Source organism: Symphalangus syndactylus, chromosome 14 (genome assembly GCF_028878055.3).
Source record: "Symphalangus syndactylus isolate Jambi chromosome 14, NHGRI_mSymSyn1-v2.1_pri, whole genome shotgun sequence".
NCBI lineage: Eukaryota > Metazoa > Chordata > Mammalia > Primates > Hylobatidae > Symphalangus > Symphalangus syndactylus.
This window is the reverse complement of record NC_072436.2, coordinates 32,683,229-32,709,262: the sequence shown is the minus strand read 5'-3', so window position 1 is coordinate 32,709,262 and position 26,034 is coordinate 32,683,229. Positions and strand designations below refer to the sequence as shown.

General features: G+C 35.7%; 1 long non-coding RNA gene across 4 annotated transcripts in view; it reads right to left on the bottom strand.

Annotated features, from left to right (window-relative positions):
- Nucleotides 1-26,034, bottom strand: part of LOC134732324 (uncharacterized) — a 364,373-nt gene that overhangs the window by 218,925 nt on the left and 119,414 nt on the right. The gene's annotated exons all lie outside the window — the stretch shown is intronic.

Below are 26,034 nucleotides of genomic sequence, written 5' to 3'. Positions count from 1 at the left end.
GTGTCAGGCAAGACCACTGACATAGTTCCAGTGTTGGCATGTAAAAAGAGCTTTGATAGGCCTAATATGTGTGTGTGTACTTGTGTGTACATATACGCTACCTTTGTGTGAAACTGAACTCATGATCTCTGCTGATATGGAAGAGATGTAGAGGTTTCTCTTCTACCATTTTTGGTAGAAATGATTAGACTCCCAATTTGGCCAAAGATCCAGGAGGCTATAACAAAACTACATGTAGCCTAGATTGTAAAAATGTGTGGGGGGTGAAATTGAGGTACAAGCTTTATATTTTTAAAGAAAGTAAAAGTCAAAGACTGTATCTTAATGGCAGTCAGTGAATAAAATGAAGGAAGGTTTGAGAGCTTCTGGAAGAGGGCTTAAGTACTTTAAATAGCCACTTTAAAAATATTACATAGCATTGAAGCCCATGTGATGTTAGAGAGCAAAAATGTTTAACTCAACACCCTTTTTTTTTTTTTTTAGTGAGATGGAGTCTCACTCTGTTGCCCAGACTGGAGTGCAGTAGCGTGATCTCGGCTCACTGCAACCTCCGCCTCCCAGGTTCACGCCATTCTCCTGACTCAGCCTCCCGAGTAGCTGGGACTACAGGCTCCCGCCACCATGCCCAGCTAATTTTTTGTATTTTTAGTAGAGACGAGGTTTCACCGTGTTAGCCAGGATGGTCTTGATCTCCTGACCTCATGATCCACCCGCCTCGGCCTCCCAAAGTTCTGGGATTACAGGCGTGAGCCACCACAACTGGCCTCAACACCCTTTTATGATTGTCTGCAGCAGTCATTCAAATGTAGAAAATGGCAGAAGAGGAAACATCGGTAAGTTACTAAAGGATCAGGGTTAGCCATATGAGTACAAGTGAAAACCAAAACTTTTAGAGTATATGATCTAGTAAGACACTCTTGATATGACAAATTGGGGTTTTTGGCTAAAAGAAGTGGCAAAGTCAAATCGGGATTGGTAGTGCATGTGGAAGAAATGGAGACCAAAATATGGGTCAAGAGCAGTTTAAGTAAGGGCAGGAATAGCAGATCTAATGACACTGTTATAGAAAGAACTTCAGAATCATTCTGAACATCTGCAGGTCATAAAGTGAAGTGAATATCAAATTACAGGAGTAGAAGAGCTTAAGAAACTAAGATCATTATGCTTAGAAAATGAATAGTAGGAAAAGCATTGATGAAATATCAAAGTGGAAAGATTGTTGTAAAGGTTGGTAGGCAATTCTAACACAGAAGTTTTCATCTTTGTTCCTCATAACCCTCACTTACTTCTTTTTCATTTCAGCTCTGATTGGATACATATTTGTTCCATATCAGAAGGCGAGATCTGCAGGGGCAGAAAACATATTTTATCTTCCTTCACGTCTGACATGTAAATAATACACATTTGTGGGAATGAATAAAATGTGTGGATGGATAAAATAATGAATGGATGAATACATTAGTAAAAGTATATGTCACAGGTATTGATTCTACAGGAAAAATGTTACTAATACTTAGGGAATTACAATGATGTAAAACTGTCATTGGAAAGCCTATTGTATAGTAAAATATTCTTCAAAGAGTTGGAGAAATAAAAATAATTGTCTACTACTGAGAAGAAATTTTAGGGAAGGAGTGCTGAAGAAAGATATTTTTAAAGTTGTATAAGATATTTTCTACTCTTCTGATTTTTTAAAATGATAATTTTGTTAATACATAGAAGATGTACATATATTAGGGGTACATGTGATAATTTAATACGTTCATATATTTTCTGAAGTTCATATCAGTGTAATTGGAATATCCACCACCTTAAATATATGTCTTTTCTTTATGCTACAATCAGATTATTCTCTTTTGGCCATTTTGAAATATATAATAGATTGTTATTAACTAAAGCTATACTAATCTATCAAACACTAGTTTTTATTCCCCCTATCGAATTGTATATTTATACCCATTAATCAACCTCTCTTCATCCCTTCCCTCAACCCTACCTTTCCTAGTCTCTGATAAGCATTAACCTAATATATTCTCTATCTCCATGAGATCTATTTTTTCAGTTCCCATGTGTGAGCAAGAATGCGGTATTTTTCTGTGGTTGGCTTATTTCACTTAATATAATAACCTCCAGATCCAATCATGTTACTGCAATTGACAGAATTTTATTTTTCATGGCTGAATAATATTCCACTGTGTATATACACCACATTTTCTTTATCCATTCATCCATTAATGTGCACTTAAGTCCATATTTTGGCTGTGAATAATGCTGTAATAAACATAGAAGTGCAAATACCTGTTTCCTAAATCAATTTATTTTCTTTTGTATGGATACTCAGTTGTGGAATTGCTGGTAGATCTACTTTTAGTTTTTTGAGAAGCCTCCAAACTGTTCTCCATGGTTGTTGTACTAATTTATATTCCCACCAACAGTATATGAGTATTCCCTTTACTCTCCACATCCTCACCAGCATCTGTTATTGCCTATCTTTTTGATAAAAGCCATTTTAACTGGGATAATCTTTTGTTGTGATTTTGATTTGTATTTCTCTGTAATCACTAATGTGATGTTGAAATTTTTTTCATATGCCTGTTAGCCATTTGTATGTCTTTCAGAAATGTCTATTCAGATGTTTTTGTCCCTTTTTAAATCAAATTATTGTTTTGCTATTTAGTTGTCTGAATGCCTTATATATTCTAGTTATTAAGCCCTCATCAGGAGAACAGATTGCAAATATTTTCTCCCATTTGTGTGTTGTGTCTTCATTTTGTTGACTATTTCCTTTGCTATGAGGGAAGGTAAAAGTTGAGAACAGTATTTATATAAAAGATAGGAGTAATCACTATCATTGAGTAGTCTACTGAAAGAAAGTGAATGGGATAAGGAGGGTAGTTGAACTGGAATTAAAATAGCTTGAGAGGAGATAGAGAGGTATAACTCATGCACAAGAAAGTGGGTGTGGGTTAGTGGGATGAAAGAGGCAGAAACCTAAACAGTGGGCAATAGGGAACAGAAGAACGGCCAAGCAAGTGATGAATAGCTACAATTAGCATTTGTTTTTAATAACAGATATTGGCAAAACTTCTTATAAAGGTTCAGATGAGCATATTAGATGAGACATGTGAGAGTTTGTCATAATAAAAGTGGTAATAAATAATTGATAAATAAAAGAGCATGGCAATGTTCTAATAAAATTTAGTTTTATGGATACTAAAATTTGAATTCTATATAATTTTAATGTGTAAGGCACTACTATTCTGATGTTTTTAATGACTTAGAAATGTAAAAATCTTAACTTGTATGGAATAAAATAAGAATGGATATATCAAATTTGATTCATGTGCCATAGTAGGTATATGCATATGTATGTTTCTCTATAATTTATTTTATCTAGTATATATGGATATCACTATTATATCTAATATATATGTAGTATATTACATACATACATACCTTCTTTTTAAAGGTTTTATTCCACAAGTATAATGAAATTTAAACTCTTAAGATTACTAAGTTTGATTAAAAAGGAGAAATTCTACTCTAATAGTTATGACACCTACCCAAGGTTTTCTTCTTAAGTGCCTGAATGGAATATGATCTTTCAGAGATGCTAGTGCCCTTTCAGCTGACCAATCATAACAAGGAGAAATAAAATGCTCAAACTTAAGTATACTAAAGAACTAATTAAATAAATTCAATCTCAGCCTCAGGTTTTTTTTTTTTTTTAAGATGGAGTCTCACTGTTGCCCAGGCTGGAGTGCAGTGGTGATCTTGGATCACTGCAACTTCCACCTCCCAGATTCAAGCGATTCTCCTGCCTTAGCATCCTGAGTAGCTGGAATTACAGGTATGTGCCAACACACCCAGATAATTTTTGTACTTTTAGTAGAGACAGGGTTTCGCCATGTTGGCCAGGCTGGTCTTGAATTCCTGACTTCAAGTGATCCGCCCGCCTTGGCCTCCCCAAGCGTTGGGAATACAGGCGTGAACCACTGCGCCTGACTCAAGGTATTTTTCTTAATCCTCAAAGAAGTAATATCAATACCTAACAAGTATAACTTTTTCTTTTTTTGCAGTGGACTGGAATAAAATGCTTCTATTAACTCTGTTAACAAATACAACTTCTATAAACAGTGCTTATAAATATCTATATAAGTTTAAATGTTGAAATTGTTCTATCCCTAACATCCTCCCACCCAAGCAGAGGTGTAGCTAATAATTTTATGATTTGTACATTCTAAGTGTCTGGGCTCCTAGCTTATGAATTTCTTACCCACAAAAGGTCCTTGGGAGACACTTTTCAATGCACCATGGGTGAAAAACAAAACAACAACAACAACAAAAAAAAACACATACTCAACTCTAGAGCCTAGAAGAGCTGCCCAAACTATTCTTGGTGAGACAGTAGGGTGACATCAGACAAATTTAGGGAATACCCCAGGAAAAGGCTGTGATGCCAAGTTACTTAATGTCAAACAAAAATCACCACCACCACTATTAATTTAATAGCTACAATATGCTAGACACTGAGGAAGAGTCACATATATATTTCTTTTCATTTGCAATGATCCTCAAGATGAATATTATCATTCCCTATGAGCAGTGAGTAGTAGAGCTGGGATTTAAACCTAAGTTTGAATCTACATAATGTGCATCCAAAGCTCTCAAACTTCAGAAAATCAGGAGTGCTAATTACTGAAGGAGAGAAATCCAGGTGGTTTAAGACACAGTGCTAGATGGAGTTCAGATTATGGATTTAGATTTTAAAGTCAACCAAACTAAGCTCCTAACAGTGGTTAAATACCTTGTGGGAAGTTGTTTAACTTAGTTATTTCCTAAATGAGGATAAAAGTACCTGAAATGAAGGGTAGTTATGAGCATTTGTTTTCAATCTTAATATAAATAACATAAAATATGTCCTAATGATTTACAGGTTTTCACTATGTGGAAGCTATCATACAGCTCCAGGTTGAAAGAAACTAGAGCCACAGACTGAACCTTTGGGGCCAGGAGAAGAGAGCTTTGCAAAATTCTACTCTGGTTAAACAAAAAGAGCTTGCCTTTACCTACTTTGGTTTATTCCACATACTTCCCTTTGAAATCCAAATACTAGCATACCTCATTTTATTATGATTTGCTTTATTGTATTTCACGGACAGTGGGTTTTTCAGAAATTGAAGGTTTGTTGCAACCATGTGTTAAACAGGTCTATTGGTGCCATTTTCCCAACAAAATGTGCTCACTTTGTATCTGTTTCATACTTCAGTAATTCTTGCAATATTTGAAATTATCATCAATTGTTATGGTGATCTGTAATCTTACTATTATAATTGTTTGGGAGTGCAATAAACCACACCCATATAAGATGGAAAAATTAATCTATAAACGCTGTTATGTTCTGACTGCTCCATTAACTCGCTGTTCCCTGATTCACTCTTCCTAGGGCCTCTCCTGCCTGAGACAAAACCGTATTAAAATTAGGCCATTTAATACCCCTACAATGGCTTCTGAATGTTCAGCTGAAGAATCCTATGTTTCTCCCTTTACATCAAAAGCTAAAAACAATTAAGCTTTGTGAGGAAGGCATTTCAAATGCTGAGATAGGCTGAAAGCTTAGACTCTTGTACCAATTAGACAAGTTGTGAATACAAAGGAAAAGTCTTTGAAGCAAATTAAAAGTGCTACTCCAGGTAACACAAGAATCATAAGAAAATATAATGGTCTTATATTTGATGGAGAAAAGTTTGAGTGGTTTAGATTGAAAAATATTAAGAAAAAAACCCAAACAACACACAAACAAAACACCAACTACAACATTCCCTTAAGACAAGGGGAATCTAATCCAGAGCAAAGACCTAGCTCTCTTCAATGCCATGAGAGCAGAGAGAAGTGAAGGAAGCTGCAGAAGAAGAGTTTGAAGCTAGAAGAGGTTGGTTCATGAGGTCTGAGAAAAGAAGCCATTTCTATAACATAGAAGGGCAAGGCAAAGCAGCAAGTGCTGATGCAGAAGCTGTAGCAAGTTATCCAGAAAATTTAGCTAAGATAATTGATGAAGGTGGCTGCATGAAACAGATTCATTATAGACAAAACAGGCTTTTATTGGAAAAAGATGCCATCTGGGACTTTTATACCTAAACAGAAGTTAATGCCTAGCTTCAAAGAACAGGCCGACTGTTGGTAGGGGCTAAAGTAGCTGGTGACTAAGTTGAAGCTAGTGCTAAGTTATTATTCCAAAAATCCTAGGGCCCTTGAGAATTATGCTAGATTACTCTCCCTGTGCTCTACAAACGGAACAAAGCCTAAATGACAGCACATCACATCAGTTTACGGCATGGTTTACTAATCACCACTCTGATCAGTCAAGCAGTGATCAATATCAAAAGTTCCTACACACACACACACACACACACACACACACAATTACTTGAAGGCTTTGATGATTATTAGCATTTTTCAGTAATAAAGTAACTTTCAAATAAGGTATGTACATTGTTTAGACATAATGCTATTTTATACAGTAGACTACAGTATAATTTAAACTTTTTTTTTTTTTTTTTTGGAGCTGGAGTCTCGCTCTGTGCCCAGGCTGGAGTACAGTGGCACAATCCCGACTCAATGCAACCTCCACCTCCTGGGTTCAAGCGATTCTCCTGATTCAGCCTCCTGAGTCCCAAGCTGGGACTAAAGGTGCACACTGCCATGCCTGGCTAATTTTTTGTATTTTTAGTAGAGACAGGGTTTCACCGTGTTGCCCAGGCTTGTGTTGAACTCCTGAGCTCAGACTATCTGCCCTTCTCGGTCTCCCAAAGTGCTGGGATTACATGAGTGAGCCACCGCACCCGGCCCCAAGGATAACTTTTATGTGTGCTGGAAAAACCAAAAGATTTGTGTAACCTACTTTATTGAGGTGGTCTGAAACCAAACCTGCAATATCTTTAAGGAATGTCTGTATAGCCTTTTGTATTCTTCTGTGTTCTTAGGACATGCATGTATTTGTTCACATAACAGACCACTTTACTGTTAATAATCATGGATTATTTTGCAGCCAATTTAAATCAAGTTAAAAGATGGCAAAACCCACAGGATGTACCTTTTTCAGGTTTTTAAAAATTGAATCATATTGTCTTGAAAAAAAGTTGTAGGGCATTTATTTATGTAATATATCCATTTCACTTTTATTTCCTGAATCAACACCTTACCAAATTTCATTTAGCCACATCCAGATGTCCTCTCAAAAGATGCTATTGCTCCACAGTCTTTGCAAAAGCCCTGGTAGGCCACAGCCAGAAAATAAAAAGTATTCAGCATTAAAATAAAGTTATTTCATTATGCAGTTACATTATAGATTGATACTACCAGGGCAGAGATTCCAGCCAGCTAGGGTTTAGGAAGCAGGTGGCACAGGATGGAACGGAAGTATCACTTAGAGTGGCCAACAACACACGAGGGTACTGAGAAAGGTAAATGTCATTCAGGAGGATGCTGGGGAAAGAACACAAGAATAATACAAAAATAGAGTTTCTAAACATGGTAGATATTTGCATAGCATAATTTTAGTGGTAAAGGAATGACAAAGTTAAGTAATCTGGGTTTTGTGACTTGGTAGTGTCTGGAAAGAATTATGCCGTCATGTCATGTGTTTCTTTATTTTATCCTTGGCTCTTTTTCAGACAATTGTCTCTATTGTGTTTAATCTTACTTCCCATATCACCTTTGATTCATTTATTCTTCTCTTCTTATAAAATGTATCTTTTCTCTAGGTCATCTGATTATAGCTAAAGATATATCCCAGGGGCTTTATTTCCAATTCCATTGCTAGCTTGTCTTATAACCTGAAACAAACTTCAGCACTTCATGCAAGTGCTTGAGTATCAGAGCTGCAATTTTAAGATCATTTACTCTAATGCTCTCTCATTTTACCGAATGAGAAAAGATAAAATTAAAACTTAGAGGTGACAAAAATTGCCTGATGCCAAGCAGTTTGTCAGCAGCAAAACCAAACTGAAGCCAGGCACCCCACCGACTGTTTTAGAACTCATAGCAGTAAACCATTTAGTTTTAAATGACATTAAAAGAAGGAGAAATAGACAAATACTGTAGTTTCTCTTTAAAGTGGGATGTTTTAAAGACCAACATCAGTATAGGCACACCTACATGGGACACCAAGTCATAACCAAATATTTGTGTTGTGACAATATTAGATGAAAGGTTCAATAAATTCAAATGCTAAATGTATTCAGGTTCATATATCCTCATCGATACATTAATAAAACCATCTTGTATTTTAAGAATGTTATATTTGTACGCTGCCTTACTGTGAAATAAGACAGACATTAAATAAGATGTGTTATATATTATCAAAATGGGTGAGCAAATTTTCTAGCGTGAGTAGAAAAATGTGTGATCTACCTTCCTCATCAATACTAATAAAAGAAAAAAGATGAATTTGCCAATGGAAGTGGAAACTAAGAATAGTGTTGAGTAATCTTTTGGGCACCAGAGAAATTTTGACTAATCAAAGTTGGAAGAAAACCCTGAAGCAATGTGTGAGGTATGTTCTACCAAAATAACCCCTCTGTGTGTCTCCAACTATTTGGTCCTAGCTCTATGTGAAGTTAGCTCACCTATCCTCACTAAAATCAGGTAAAGTGGGAAAAAGTCCAGTCCTTCTCCTTCCTGTCCCCACATAGCTGAGATGAGGATCAAATATGATAATGGGTATAAAACAGCAATAAATTCACAAAGTACTCCTCCCACATATATCAATGCTTTTATTATCATTTCTTACTTTTCCAAATATTTATTTCCAAGAGGCAAGAGTTAGAAGGAAGAAATGAAATAGAGACTTGTTAGTAAATTTCAATATTCATTGCTTCTTCGTCTCAGTGACTAGTTCAACTGGTCCTAGAATTTATTTTAAGCCAAGATAGGAATGTCCTGTATATCAAGAATAAACTACTTAATAACACTAAAGAAAAGATGTGTTAGATATCCCTGGATCAGATGAACAGGTATCTATCTGGCTTTGTGTGACTAGGCTCAAAAGCAGGGATCTAATTCAAGTGCCAGAAAGGCCGGGAAAGACTTTAGAGGGAATAAGTAGGCTTGGAAGGTCTATTTTCATTTTTCATATATTGATTTGTCACATGGTGCAAACCACAGGTCATAATTTATCTTAATACTTTTAGGAATGGTGCTTTTGGGACAGATATTGGAAAGTGTTTGTTAGCAGGTTTCTAATCAATATTGTTTTATGTATTCTCATGGAACATCATTTGCTAAGAGCAAAATCCATCCCTGCCTATGTTGTTTTTTTCTACAAGCTCTGCCTCTAAATATTCAATGGGAAAGCAGTCTGTAAACAAAAGCACTGGATAGAAAATTTGAAAACTGGAATGGGGAAATCTTTCTAGTAATCTGGTGATAAAGTCATGCATCTGAAATGCTTATGATTTTGTTATGGAAATGATGAGCTTCTAAATGGATTATAATGTGCCCTACATTGTTCTATTTCCTTACTTTGCACATGCATAAATGTCCCATTACAATTGATGGAAACTTACTTAATGTTGACATAAATGTGTTTTTAATGAAAACTGTTGATATATTTTTGTCAGTTTTTGAGGTGATTTTTTCCCCCATAGTCAGAGGGAGGGAAAATAAAAAACCATTATGTTAGGCAGAAATCCTAGGGTCCTTTCTCCTACTAGATACTTTTGCTGGTGGGTACTTTCCCCTGTCATTTTAGACATTCTAAAAACCTAGTGACTGCTCTAATGCTGAGAGAAGTGATTGTAATAAAAGTCATAGAAACAAATTCCTGTTAGTCACCTTAATACTCCTTTCAGAAAAAAAGTGATTTTTTTTAAAAATTGAAAAAAGCCATTTAAATCACTACTTAGCTCAATAATCCTTTAATTTTTTTTTTTTTTTTTTTTTTTTTGAGAGACAGAGTCTCACTCTGTCACCCAAGGTGGACTGCAGTGGCACCATCTTGGATCACGGCAACCTCCACCTTTCTGGTTCAAGCAATTCTTATGCCTCAACCTCCCGAGTAGCTTGGACTACAGGCACGCACCAGCACACCCAGCTACTCTTTTGTACTTTTATTTTTTATTTATTTATTTGTATTATTATTATACTTAAAAGTTCTGGGGTACATGTGCACAAAGTGCAGGTTTGTTATATATTTTTACACGTGCCATGTTGGTGTGCTGCACCCATCAACTCATCATTTACATTAGGTATATCTCCTAATGCTATCCCTCCCACGTCCCCCCACCCCACAACAGGCCCCAATGTGTGATGTTCCCCTTCCTGTGTCCATGTGTTCTCATTGTTCAATTCCCACCTATGACTGAGAACATATGGTGTTTGGTTTTTTGTCCTTGTGATAGTTTGCTGAGAACGATGGTTTCCAGCTTCATCCATGTCCCTACAAAGGACATCAACTCATCCTTTTCTATGGCTGCATAGTATTCCATGGTGTATATGTGCCACATTTTCTTAATCCAGTCTATCATTGATGGACATTTGGGTTGGTTCCAAGTCTTTGATATTGTGAATAGTGCCGCAATAAACACATGTGTGCATGTGTCTTTATAGCAGCATGATTTATAATCCTTTGGGTTTATACCCAGTAATGGGATGGCTGGGTCAAATGGTATTTCTAGTTCTAGATCCTTGAAGAATCGCCACACTGTCTTCCACAATGGTTGAACTAGTTTACAGTCTCACCAACAGTGTAAAAGCCTTCCTATTTCTCCACATCCTCTCCAGCACCTGTTGTTTCCTGACTTTTTAATGATGACCATTCCAACTGGCATGAGATGATTATCTCATTGTGGTTTTGATTTGCATTTCTCTGATGGCCAGTGATGATGAGCATTTTTTCATGTGTCTGCTGGCTGCATAAATGTCTTCCTTTGAGAAGTGTCTGTTCATATCCTTCACCCACTTTTTGATGGGGTTGTTTGATTTTTTCTTGTAAATTTGCTTGAGTTCTTTGTAGATTCTGGATATTAGCCCTTTGTCAGATGAGTAGAATACGAAAATTTTCTCCCATTCTGTAGGTTGCCTGTTCACTCTCATGGTAGTTTCTTTTGCTGTGCAGAAGCTCTTTAGTTTAATTAGAACCCATTTGTCAATTCTGGCTTTTGTTGCCATTGCTTTTGGTGTTTTAGACATGAAGTCCTTGCCCACGCCTATGTCCTGAATGGTATTGCCTAGGTTTTCTTTTAGGGTTTTTATGGTTTTAGGTCTAACATTTAAGTCTCTAATCCACTTTGAATTGATTTTTCTATAAGGTGTAAGGAAGGGATCCAGTTTCAGCTTTCTACATATGGCTAGGCAGTTTTCCCAGCATCATTTATTAAACAGGGAATCCTTTCCTCACTTGTTTTTGTCAGGTTTGTCAAAGATCGGATGGTTATAGACCTGTGGTATTATTTCTGAGGGCTCTGTTCTGTTCCATTGGTCTATATCTCTGTTAGTAGAGACAGGGTTTCACCATGTTGGCCAAACTGGTCTCGAACTCCTGACCTCAGGTGATCCACCCACCTCGGCCTCCCAAAGTGCTAGGAGCTACAGGTGTGAGCCACCGTGCCTGCCTGGCCACTTTAATTCCTCTTAAAAATGCAGAGAAAAATCCTGAATCTCGACTGAGCGAAACCTAAGGAATTGAAAGCAGAAATGTATTTCTCTGAAGATTTCATAATGGTAACAGCAAAGAGAAGATAGAAACCAATAAGAATTGAGAAAAATGAGATATTAGCCAGCATTTGGCTAATAGGCCAATAGAGTCCTAGAAGATAAACTTGAACAGTAGAGGATTATTGACTGACTTAGAGGGTCAAATGAGCTGGATAAGATTTAAGAGACTACAGTGAGTAAATCTGGAATTTGATGGCACGGGGTACCAGAAAAGATGTGGTAAGGCATCAAACTACAACCAGAGAGGTTAGTTAAAACCTGTCAGGAGTAACATCTATTGGTATCCTCATATATTCATTTACGTCATCCCAGTCTATAGCTGTAAAACTAACTCCACCCTGCTTGTTGGTAAATGTTGTTCTTTGAAAATAAGTTCAGAGTTTCTGGGTTTCTGGCTACATTGGCAGGAGATGGGGACACGGACACCTAAAAAATGACAAACGAAACTCAGGAATAAATTGGAAGCTGAAAACTGAATGATGAGATATTTTCAGGCACCTTCCATTGCCATGTATATATTATATAACATATATGTTATATATGTTACATATTATATTATATATTATATAATACATATTATATAATATATAATATATATGTTATGTTATATAATAGATATATATTATATTACATAATATCAATATATAACATATGTTATGTTATATATTTACATATTATATTATATAATATGTAATATATGTTATATATTGTATTATATATAATATATTATATATTATATTATATATAACATGTTATATATATTATATATAATATATGATATATATGTTATATATTATATAATATATGTTATATTATATATATTATATATTATATATGTTATATATTATATAATATATAATTTATAATATATATGTTATATAATATATTATATAATATATAACAATTATATTATATATAATTATATAATAAAATATATATTATATATAACATTGTTTTGTATATATTATATATATTTGTCCTTTAGAGAATAAATGTTTGCCTACAATATAATATCATGACATAAGTTTCTCAGAGCTAAACACTGAAAAGACAAACAGACTGAGGGGAAAGTTCCAAGAACATAATGGAAATCATACATTTGGTGCTATTTTTGGCCTTGGGAATAACTATTAATGAATCCATGGTAGATTTGTTTGTAAAAATTCTATAAAAGAAAGTCTTATGTGAAAATATTACTAGGCTCACCAGCGAGGAATATGTATAAAATTATAGTCACGTCAATTTATAGTCATGTCAATAAAGAACTGAAATAAAAATTAGGATATATTTAGCTTAAGGATGGAAGATTGAAAGTTGTATGAAATTGTCAGTTTTAAACAATCATAAAAGTCAGTAAATATAATCTAGGTGTATCAATACAGAATATCAATTATAAGCCAATTATTTGCAAATATGAAGACAAAGCTTTGGAGGTTAAGCTGAATACAGTGGCCTCCAGAAGATCAGGACAGGTGTTGCAAAGAAATCAAAGCAGAGACTGTTGTACTTTCTAATATACATCTTAGTAATAATTGTTTCAAACTGTGAACATGTATAATTTTGATTAAATTTTGAAAATAAAATAAAAAGTGCTCATTAATATTGAAGTGATACTTGGGCCTGAAACCAGCAAATACATGGATAAATCTCTGGCAAATACAATGTTCTCTACTATGAATTGTGCTCTAGCTTTGTTTGAAGTGAGAATGAATAAATGACTTATATTGTTACATATGCATATAGAACACTTCATGGGAATCAGTATTTCTACAGACCTGCCTTGATCAGAGAATATTAAGTGCACCCATTTGACTTATTCAGATGTGAGACTTGACTATTGTTTCTAGAACTCTGATTACTCGCACCCTTTGCTTCTTTGGATAGTGCATGTCAAGCTTGATGATTAGCGTGGGTTAATGGTGCTTTCTTTGTTTGGAGAACTGAAGTAGGCTAATTAGTCACATACCTCAATCTGTGCACACATAGCTACATTACTCTTGAAACTAAAAGACTATTCAAAATTGTTCTGGGACAGTAGTTTACCAGAATGGATCATTAAGAGAAAGCTTAAATACATTTCAGTTTACCCTTTATCTGAAATACCAAAATGTGGTTTTATTCCCACCCCTCCTCTCAGTTTTTCTTCCAGAAATTATAAAGATACAGCTCCGTGTTCCAATAATTGAATTCTACTTAATTATATAGCATACTACAGCAGAAGACAATAGAAAAAAAGATGACTCAAGTTGTCAGTCACCTTTTAAAAAGGTTGAATAGAATTTTAAGTGTCAACAAGATTGATTTTTCTTGTACCTCTGCTGTGTGAAAAACAAAAAAGTCACTTTTCCTCTGTTCTGCCACATCTACTCACCATAACTAAATCAGCCAAATTATATGTTTCCTTTATGTATATTTATTTTGAAAATCATAGGGTTCAAATGTGACAATTTCAGGCTGCTGAACACATGTAAAGGTTATATTTCTAAGACTGAGAGTAGCTGTAACTCAGATCAGAAACTGGTAATCTTCAGGGTAAACCAGTTCAAAGATGTGGCTTATTTGGCCTATACAGTCTCCCCTCCTTTCTCCAAATTTAAATGACATGATCATAAGGAAATAAGATTCTATATTTAAAACAGGACTTATGGCTTATTTTAGAAAAGGCCTGTCTTCATAGCAGTGTCTGTGAGAGATAGTGGCCTCCCATAGTAGGGTGGCTTGAGCCAATTCATTTGGCAACAATTTGATCACTTATGTTATCCATCTGGCCCCTAAAATTATTGAACATTTTACTGCTATAATGAAATACAAAAGCAAACGATCAAAAATAATCTCTAGGAATGACAAACTTAATCAGATGAAGGGTTTAGGGCATGGTCCTATACCATACATATTCTATCATTTGCTCTGTTTTCTAGTTGATCAGGAAAAAAGGGGATACATTGCCTTTGGTACTTAGTAGCACAAAGGAAAACATAAAAATGAAAATTGTTTATGGAATTGCATGTGTTTGTTTGCTTTCACGAGCTAAAATCCTTGGTGGTTTCCGTTTGTAGTTTACTTTTCCTCACTGATATGGTTTGGCTCTGTGCCCCCACCCAAATCTCATGTCGTACTGTAATCCCCATGTGTCAAGGGAAGAGCCTGGTAGGAAGTGATTGGATCATTGGGGTGGATTTTCCCTTCGCTGTTCTTGTGATAGTGAGCGAGTTCTCACAAGATCTGATGGTTTAAAATTGTGTGACTTTTCTTCATTCTCTCTCTCCTGCCACCATGTGAATAAGGTCTTTGCTTCTCCTTTAACTTCTGCCATGACTGTAAGTTTCCTGAGGCCTCACAGTCATGCTTCCTATTAAATCTGTGGAACCATGAGTCAATTAAACCTCTTTTCTTCATAAATTACCCAGTCTCAGGTAGTTCTTTATAGCAGTGTGAAAATGAACTAAAATGCTCACTTATCTCTTAGGTCATTCATTTGGCCCTTCAATTCACATATTATTTCTTAAAACACTCTATTCCCTCCATGCTTTGCACAACTCTTTGTTCTCTCTGGAATGTTGCTCTCTTGCCCTTTCTCCATCAACCACATTCACCCAGATAACTACTTCTTGATCCTTAAGACAAACTCATGTCTTCATTCTATTAAAAAAAAATATTTCAGCCCTGCACATGGGACAAACACTTTTCATGCCAAGGTAAATGTGACTTCTCTCTGCCCCCACATCAACTATATTATGTGCAATTTGCAATTGTTTACTTATCTACCATACATGACTATGGATACCTTAATGGCAGGCACACTGAGCATTACTATTCATTTTCATCATCTAAAGTTCTAGACCACGTCCTGGCACATAAGACATCAGTAAATGACTGGTAAATTAATGAAGAGCAAGAGGCCTAAAATTCCATAGTTAAAATGTAATCCGTTTAAGGAAATTCGATTCCTGTTAAAATGCAGACAGTCACATGAAAAGTATATTAATGTTGCTTTTTTCAATCAATTAAACTTGAGTGAGAATGCCACCTACAGTTATAGGTGCTCATAAAAAGCAGGAGGTAGGAGGGGAGAATGGAACAAGAAAAAGGACAGTATTTATACGGAATGAGGACACAGTGAAAGGAAGATGCTAAAACTTTTCATAGTTTTGCAAAGATTTATCTTGCTCAGAGCTCTATATGGAGAAATAGAAGAAAAAGTATATTTGACCTAGATATTGACAGTACTTTTCTTATCATCATCCTCACTGTCCCTTTCAAACCTGGTTTGAAATTTGCCCATATTTGTTTGGCACAGAAATCTTATTTGAATTTTATACTACATGAATTCAACTAAAGTTTATCTGGTACTATCCCCACTAGAAGAAAAAAGTTCTTGGGTAATTTTTAAACTGCAGATCTACAAATGATCAAATTCCAATTGAACATGAGACTTTTCATATTTATGAATTTCTCTTCCCTTTCAAACAGCCAACTGAATATTATTTTGGAGTCCAATAAATTGAATGTCAGTGTGTTACAATGTTTTCCCCTAGATTAATTCTTTAATTTCACTTGACTAAAAAAGGATACATAAAACCATCTAAGACAACTCTCAGCAACTCTTCTGCATTCCATGTACCCTAGATACACATTTATACATATGCATAAAGACAGCTTTTCAAATGGTATAGTTTTACTGTTTTATTGAAATTAAATGTGATAATTTTGGATATTGTTTTCCTATGGCCTCAGTTTATTTGTGGAATAAAGAAGGTGTTAATGACATCTTTCTCAACCTAAATATCTGGATTCTCTACCCCATGCAGAAAAAAAACATTATTTAATTTTCACAGAAAAAGATATGTGCTTTGGTGAATCACCATAGTTTATATGACATGGTGCTAGGTATAGGCAAAAGCTTGGCTATATCCTGACACGTGGGTGCACTAAGAGAGCTTCTTTGGCAAATAGCCATATGTCTTTTACTGTAAACAATCAGTTGGAAATGATATAAATGAGAATACATGCAAAGAGGGCTTGATTGGATTTGTGTGTTTGTGTACCTGAATTAAGTGACACATACACACAAATTGTATTAGGAAAATAATGTATAAATTGATTTAGAGGTCAGAACAAAGGTAGATTTGTTATTGTGGAGCAAACTAGTGTCTCAATATAGATATTTGGTCTGTAAAGTGTGACATGTTAATTCCTTTTCATAAGAAGTTTTCAAAAAAATGTGAAAAAACTTTTCTTAAAGATACTGTAAAGTCTCCATGTTATCCTAACTTGCCATATATCTGAATCACCTGAAGAGATTCAGATTTCTAGACCAGTCTCAATCCCACTGAATCAATAATTCTATTAATAGATCCCAGGTTTCTGTTGTTCTCAATTCCCTAGCTGAATCTGAAGCTTCCCCGTCAGCCCTGCTCCATATTACAGCACTTGGGAACCACATCTTTAGATGACTCAGGTCTCTTTCAAGTCTAATGTTCTATAATTAGAAATCCTGAGCCTAGGGGAAGAAGGCTAGATAACTTGCACAAAGGGTGTAATCTATATTCCATTGTTGCCCTATAAGTCAAAAGTAATTTAGAAAGACAAAAAAAATGCTGTGCCATCTTAAAAAAAAATTAGACCCTGGGAATATCCAAAGGATAACAACAATAACCTGATTTGTTAATTGAATAGACACAATATTCCTTTGGTCATTATTAATATATTCTTGGCTGTAACACTTAACTCGATATCTTATTGTTCATCTGCACATTTTTCTCCTTCCTATCTTACTCTCTCCATTGATATCAGGAGGCCTTCATAATCAGAAAATATGTGCACCTTTAGCTAAATCATCTTGTTGGATCAAGCAGTAGAAAATCCCTTCTTAGCTGATAAAGTTATTGCCATTCATAGACATTATCATCCCTGCCTTGGCTTGTGCTTCATTATTCTGCAATTACAGGTTAGCCTTTACATTCAGTCAGAGCAAAGTACCAGCAAATGCTTCCATAAAACCTATTAACTCCACTAATTCCTTGTATCTTTTGAATGCAAGGGGATTTGGTTCCTAATTTTATCTTCAAGGTGTTCAGTGTGCCAGTCCATTATCAAATTGTACCTGATGTGTGGCTTTGGTGTCAGTTAAATTTTATTGGCTCTATTGGTCCTTCCAGATTGTGACACTATTTCCTTCCTCCTGCTGCTTTTTGATGAGATGCTACACATCCTGGCTTATCTCCAAATTAAGCTGATTATAACACCGTGTGTATGAGGCTAATTCTTCTGGCTTTATTTTAAATTGATCACTCTGTTCCCTCTACAGAAACTGCATTTTTACCATGCTAATAGTTTGCCCAGGAAAATGCAAACACAGGTGGTTCCTGTGAAATATCTGAATCTCAGGACCCATGGCTTTTGCCAAAGTGAGGTTCAATAAGTTTGCCTCTTTAGTAGTCAGGTTAATAAAATAAGGCATCTATTTATTAGAAGAGGCAATGTTGGCCGGGCGTGGTGGCTCACACTTGTAATCCCAGCACTTTGGGAGGCCGAGGCGGGCGGATCACGAGGTCAGGAGATCGAGACCATGGTGAAACCTCGTCTCTACTAAAAATACAAAAAAAAATTAGCCGGGCGTGGTGGCGGGCGCCTGTAGTCCCAGCTACTCGGAGAGGCTGAGGAAGGAGAATGGCGTGAACCCAGGAGGCGGAGCTTGCAGTGAGCCGAGATTGCGCCACTGCACTCCAGCCTGGGCGACAGAGCGAAACTCCGTCTCAAAAAAAAAAAAAAAAAAAAAAATAGAAGAGGCAATGTTAACCAGCAGACACTCAGACCAGCAATCAGGAGAGCTGAGTTCAAATGCAGCTATTAATACTGGTTGACTGACTCAGTGGTCTCCTCATTTGAAAGGTAAGGAACTTAACTACATCAACGGTTCTCAAATGCCAAGAGAATGTAGCAGATCGAGGACAGGCATTAAGTTGTAGAATCATAAGGTACTATTAAACAATATGTAGGTATAAAAATATGTAAGTATTGAGCTTATTGACTTCTCAAAACATTATAATGCATCCAGTTCTGAAAATTAGTGAAATTTAGAAAATATCTACAATGCCATAAAATTACGTAATCTAAGAACTTGACTGGGGGAGAGAGAAAAATTACCTGAATAAGGCTTCCCCATTCAGTTTTATTCTCAGCTTTACTGATCATCCCCTACCAAGAACAGAAAAAGAATGTATGATATAGAAAACAAAAAGAGATGAATGGTCACAAAAGGAGGCAGTGAAATCTTTGTACCATGTTATAAGGAAATTTGATCAACAAATAGAGAATATTGTTTCCTCTTAAGCATGACCCTCAGGAAAAAAAAAAAAATCCTCTTTGAAAAACAAATGGCATCTCATCTTCCCTGTGTTGAGGTGGCTGGAGCTGCAATTTAAGGGTCATAGACTTAATGAAACAAAATTGTGCAAACAACATAATATCACTCCTCTGTTCTAGTGCATGAACTATTTGTTCCTCATGGGTGCAAAAGCCCTGAATTTATAGATTTTCTTAATAAGGCAGAAGCAATGTTACAAAGGCTCTCATCTAGTATTATATCTATTTGTATCTTTTCAACATTTCCCATATACCAAGGGCTGGGTTGGTTACTGTGGAGTATAAACTTTCTTCCCTCAGCTATTCATGATGGGATAGGGAAAAAAAATAAAAATACTTCAATACAAGTGTGTGTATTCACTCATATATAATAAAAACTACAAGACTTAATTTTTGCAACAATATATAGCATCAATATGCAATTGCAAAACAGAGTCATTATAAATATGGCAATGATTTTTAAAAGATTTAAAGAAAGAAATGGGCATATTCCATAGTGGAGCAGAGTTTTACTTGCTAGCATTGATCTTAAATTCCAAGGAAAGAAAGTATGAACAGAGATAAAAGAATAAAGGTTGTATCTTGTCCCATATTGTCTTCAGTGTTTAGAATAAAGTAGGTGCTTAACAAATATGTGTCTAAATTAAAAGAGAAAAAAGAAAGCATCTAGTGTACTTCCAGTACAGGTAAATTGCAGTCCATGTAGGGCATAGAAAACCTGAGTGGCTGCTTATAAGTTTCAGGAGGTGTGATGGTCAGTTTTAGGTATCAACTTGAGGTGTGTTTTATTGATGGAATTAACATTTAAACTTGTGAACTTTGGGTAAAGAAGATTGTCCTTCATAATGTGAGTCAGTGAACGTTATCCAATCAGTTAAAGGAATGAAAAGAAAAAAAAGACTGACCTCCAGAGCAAGACTGACTTCAGGCTGAGCTGTACCACAGGTTGGCTTGTGTCTCAAGCCCACTGGCCCACACTGAAGATTCTGACTTCCCAGCTTACATAATCACATGAGCCAATTCCTTATGATAAATCTCTCTCCCCCCTCCCCAAATTTCCTTCACACCCCCTTTCTCATAATCTCTCACACATACACACACATCTCCTACTAGTTCTGTTTCTTTGGAGAACCCTAAAACATAGAGCCTTGAAATCCTTACCCATGTTTTAGAATTTTTTATTCTATATGTACACTTTAATAAAGGGAATATATTGATTGTATAATTGCTTTGAAATATACCTCTAATCATCATTAGGATTCTAAGAAACGAAATAAAAATTGATTGTTGAGAGCCAGTGAGAAGTGATGATTTGAAGCTAAAATACCCTTTTAGATGAGAAGTGGCTGAATTTTGTATGCAGTCAGTATCAAATGACTGGGGGAAAATGGGATAATTTAAGTAATTTTGCGGAATTGAAACTAGGATTTACCAACTAACTGACTAGAGATGGGGGATCGAGAGAAAGGCAAGGAGTGAAGATAAAGACATTTTGAGTTTGAGTTCCTGAAATTATGAGATGTCATTTGCTGAAGTAGAAAATATGGGAGAGGGAGATTTACACAAAATATTGATTAGAGGTACTTATCTCTAGTAGGGTTTCTCAACGAAGAGTATGAAAATACTGAGAACAATCTTGCTTCAGATAAGTGCAGACTCCAGAGCAGAAACCATAAATCAGAAAGCATTTTGGGAGAGTCCTTGAATTTAGAAGGTGAAGAATGTTCAAACCTCTCACTGGAATTATTAGAGGGATTTAAATTTTCCCTTTGTCATTATATCTATATGCCCCTGATAGGTAAAGAAAATCTAATATGACAGTGGGGGTAAGTGGGTATTCCAAAGATAATGTTGCTGATTTGAAGCTTCCAGGAGGAGGAATGAAGATGTCACAAATAATACTAGCATGCTGCATGTGCTCTCTTGGCTGTATTTAATACTGTTTGATCCTTTCTTTCATCATTCATACAAATGGCATATTAAGGTTAATAGACTCCCCTCAATTCCTAAAAAGATAAAAGAACTGTATGTCAGGAGTTGGGGTAGGGAACAGGTGTCTAGGTAGAAGAGTCATGGAATAGGTGATTCAGTGCTAAGCTTAAGGAAAAATCCTTTCAATATCACTTTGAGTTTATTTTTGCGTTTATCATTTCCTTTTACCATTAGTTGTCAACATCTTTTAAAAGCTAAGAAGCAAGAAGGATATTGCCCTGCTGATAATCTAGGTAAAGAGTCTCTTTAAGGAAAATACGGCCCATCCCATTTTTAATAAGAAAATTTTAGGATGCAAATCCTAGCTATTGACAAAGTAGAAATTTCCTAAAATATACTCAGTGGGCCACGTCCTATTCTAAAGACTTTATATGTACAGGTGTTTGCATTCCTAAAAATCATGTGCACAAATACAACAGAGACTAAGGGGGAAAATGCAGCTTAACTTTTGAAACTTTGTAACCGGTATAACAAAAATTGTAACAATCTTCAAATACCCAAGAACGACTGTAAAGAAATATTAAGTTCCTAACAAAAAATACCATAGTAATACAGAATTTTGTCTTTTAAAAAAATGCTGAATGTAGCTGATGAAGGAGGGTGAAAAGCAGGGTTGAATCTGAATTATGAAGAGCAAAATGTACAGAGTTTGGGAAGAATTGAGAACTTCTAAGACAAAGCCAATGGCCAAATTGATCTAAGAGGAAGGATTGGAGTGACTTTTTGTTTACTCGAGTTTTGTACAACTTGCTGTGCTCAGTTGTGCTAGTGTACTTTTCAATGAGCTGTTACATATTAATATAAAATATAAATGGATTGAAAAAATTATATACAATACACTTTCCCATTTACCAAACCTATAGAAAAGAATTCATTACAATAGAAATAGGAAGGTTAGCAGGTCATGTTGCATGCTAGTCAATCCTGACAATAAGTCTATAAAGTAGTTCCTATAATTATTCATATTTTAGTTAGGAGAAAATTTAGACACTGAAAAGTTGTGTTCTTCCTAAGAAAATCCAACAAGTGGAAAAGTTGAGATTAGAAGCAAGAATGTTTGGCTCTAGACATCTAAGTGTTTAATAACTGTGGTGCTCTACTGCCCATCAATGAGATTTACTATATATTTGGGAAGTGTTTAATATTCAGAAATTTAAGATCCTCACCTCTATTCCACATTCAATATGAAATACAAACAAGTTGGAATAATATAGTTACATTTTGACAGGTTGAATTGACTGATAAACATTCAGGAGAACATGTTCAAAGGTATTTGACGGTGGATAAATGGGCAGTTGGCTTGAATTTTAGGAGCGTTAGGAGTGGGAGTAGATAAGCAAGAATCAACCTTGAAGAGGTAGCCATTAAAACTGACAATGATATTGCTCTTACTAGGGGGGGAATAAGTTGAAATCCAAGAAAGCAGTGCCTGGAAGAGAGCCAGCAAGATGCATGAAATTAAAATTTATGGAATATTTTAATAGACCTTAGAAAGAAAAAGGAATTGGTTATACTAATTTTATGGAGAACTTGAGAAGAATGAGAAGAGGTCATTGACTTTGATAAGGAAAGGATCTAAGTTAGCATACCCACACAGTTCACATTCCCTTTCTTTGGAATTTCATGGTTCAACACACCCTATGTATATTGGGCATGTTTGGTACAGTATAACCAAAGGGTTGATTCATAGGTGATGAGACCAGGTATTAACTGATCTAGGAAAACCAATTTATAGTAAGAAAATAAGAAAAAATAAAAATGTTCTAATCTACTTTCCAGGGAATTTAGATATGAAACCCTAAACAATTTAAGTTGTTAGCTCTGGGAGCTAAATTCCAAGATTAGAGATAAGTCCAGAATGGGCATTATAGAAATTTAATGTATATGCAAGCTGAGAGTCCCAGAGGCAAAAGAGGAAACCAGGCTGAAAGAAGAAGTGAAAAAATATTTAAAAAGTCTCTGTGCCTCGAAGCACGGAGAATAGTTGCCTAATGATTCCTCATTTTCTATGTCATGTGTCTTTACTTACATTACTGTGTACCACAGAATTCCTGTATCTTTGCAATACTACTTCTATTTGAACTAATTTGAGTGGAGTTCTACTTGCCTTAGATATTATTTTGGTGGAGCTAATGCAGATATTAGCTGCAAAGTGTTTCTGCTACTCACAGACCTAAATCAAGGATTTTCCAGGTCTTCTCCAATCTTTGTTCCTATAAACATTTTTCTATCTGCTACTCTGTGCCATCTGTGCCATGAATAGGATGGCCTTTCCCTTTTCCAGAAGGGATTTCTTTCTGCTGATCTGTCCCTCTAAGCCATTAGGGTGTGATTCATTATGAATTTCTATAAGAAAGGCTTCTATTAGCCATCTGTGCTGTTGTTACAGACAGGCAGTGCTCCATATTGCATTTTGTCAATTGTAGTCATAAATAGTTCATTAACCCAAAATCCAACATGATCTAACATTAACTTTGGCCTTTCTTCTGTTTATGTATGTTGACAGAGTTATTCACATACTTTCCTTATATAAATGAATCCGATTATGTTTTATTACATGTCTATGTTCACAAGAGACTTCCAAGCAGGAAACAGATGAAAGAATCAGTGAGTGAATCCTTCATTTCTTTTTTCAAGATATTATATATTGATGTGAGGTTATCAGTCTCAAAGGCTATTCCAGTAGTCTCCTTAGTAGAGGGCAACAGCAGTTCCCTAAATGAGGTTGCCCATCCTAAAAAGCTTCTTTATTTCTAACTGTTCAGAGACACGTGGGTTGACCTGCAACCTGCAAATGCACCAGAAATGGACGTTAGAAGTATTGGGCTCATACTTTTTTTTTTTTCCTGGGCTGTGTCCTACAGCTTTCAGAGACCTCTCATTCTCCTCTTGGTTCCTTACATTCTCACAACTTTGGTGCATTGTTGTTGGGTAACAATCTTTCCTCCTGTTTTAATCTCTAGACTCATACAAGGCTGCTCAGTCTTCTTAGTTTCTCTAGTAAGAGAGGGACATCAAATAGTGGCCATCTTTTCTACAGTATAAACTTAGCCTTTTCTCTTTGTCCCTTTCTTCTGCTATGTCCATTTCTCTACAAGCAGAGAGAACACGTAACTGTTAAAAGCAGAGAGAATCATGATTTCAAAAAGCAGAGCTTATGCTACATTAACCTTGGGCATGAATTAAACTTGGCTTGAAACAAAGATACCATTTGACAAGTACTCATTGAATGTCAGCTACTTCCAACCAAGTGAATTCTTCCAGGCTGAAATATTAATAGGTAGTATATACTTTGTGCTTCACATATTATAATTCATTCAATCCTAACAATAACTTTGACACAGATTATTATAACAATCACCATTTTACAAATGGGGAAACTGAGGCATAGTGACATTCAGCAATGTATTGAAGATTACATAGTTAATATTGGAAATGCAGTTTGGGTTTAAATAGTAGGGCATCAGATACCACGTATTTGTTTATTTTGTTAGTTTCCAGCTCATCTTAAAATTTATCAAGAAGGCATCCTGCATGGCCAGGTGTGGTGACTCATGCCTATAATTCCGGTACTTTGGGAGGCAGAAGTGGGAGGATCACATGATGCCAGGAGTTCAAGACTAGCCTGGCCAACATGGTGAAACCCCATCTGTACTAAAAAAAATACCAAAATTAGCCGGGCTTGGTGGCACATGCCTGTAATCCCAACTACTCCAGAGTCTGAGGCATGAGAACTGCTTGAACTCGGGAAGCAGAGATTGCAATGAGCCAAGATCTCACCACTGCACTCAAGCCTGGATGACACAACAAGACTGTCTCAAAAGAAAAAGAAAAAAAAATAAAGAAGGCATCCTTCAGATCATTGAAAAGATGGCAAGAAGGTATAATGTGTGTACTGATGAGATTACAATTTAGCAGAGGGCTTGGTTTATTTATTTTTCCCTTTCTAATTGCCAAATGAACTGATGGAGTCCAACTGGAAAGCTCTGACAGCATTTTGATCACTAATATTTATACATTCAAACCCCTCAGCTGCTGCGTGTAGAAATTTATTGGAAATGTCAACCTCATGCACTAGACTATTGCTCATAACAAGGTGAATCATGAAGCCTTAGAATTGAGGTCATACCTATAAAAGTGATAAGAAATTCTTTAATCCTCTGAAATTCTCTAACAGTCATTTAAGAGTTAGGAAAGTAAAACAGCATGCTAACTTGAATCATGATAGGGAAAGGATGTTGCCAACTATCAGTGCCATGGTAAACTAAACTCTGAGATGGAGAAGTTTTAGAGCCAGAAAAGACAGGAAGAGAATGTTAGAACTCACAAGTCAAAACAGAGGCAGGGTCATGTGCAGGCATAGTTGTCAGTTTGTCACAACTGTACACTGCAAGTCCAAGACAAAAAGTTTAACATTCGAGATTTGTAAAGAAACCTTAGGTCATAAATAAAAGGTAGGTTTTGCACTTGGTAAAAGTTTGGTGAAAATAAAATAGAATTATTTTAAAGAACTAAGACCTCATTAGCAAAGAAAAATCTTTTTAAAAACTTGAAGGCAATTATTTACTTTAACAGCCAAACCCTGACACACCCGTGAGTGAAAGGTAGAGATAATAACAGAAGACAATGACATGAAGTGGACTCTTCCCAGCAAACTAAGATGTATGAGCACCTTACTTTAACTTGATCATGTAACTGTACTTTTATGTTCCAATCTATTTCCAAAGTGATACAGAAAGTTTAAAATAATTAAAATAAATCTGTGCTAGAGGCCACAATATCTAAATTCCAGCCCCAGCTTAGTCACTAGTCAGATATTGACAATCACATAATTCTTCCAGTACTTTGTTTTCCTTCACCACAGGCATACTTACAGTCCTAAGTTTAAAGCACTGCAGAAGTTCAAATAAGGAAATGCCCTGAATGATAAACCAGATCACATAAACCTACTAACATGGAAGG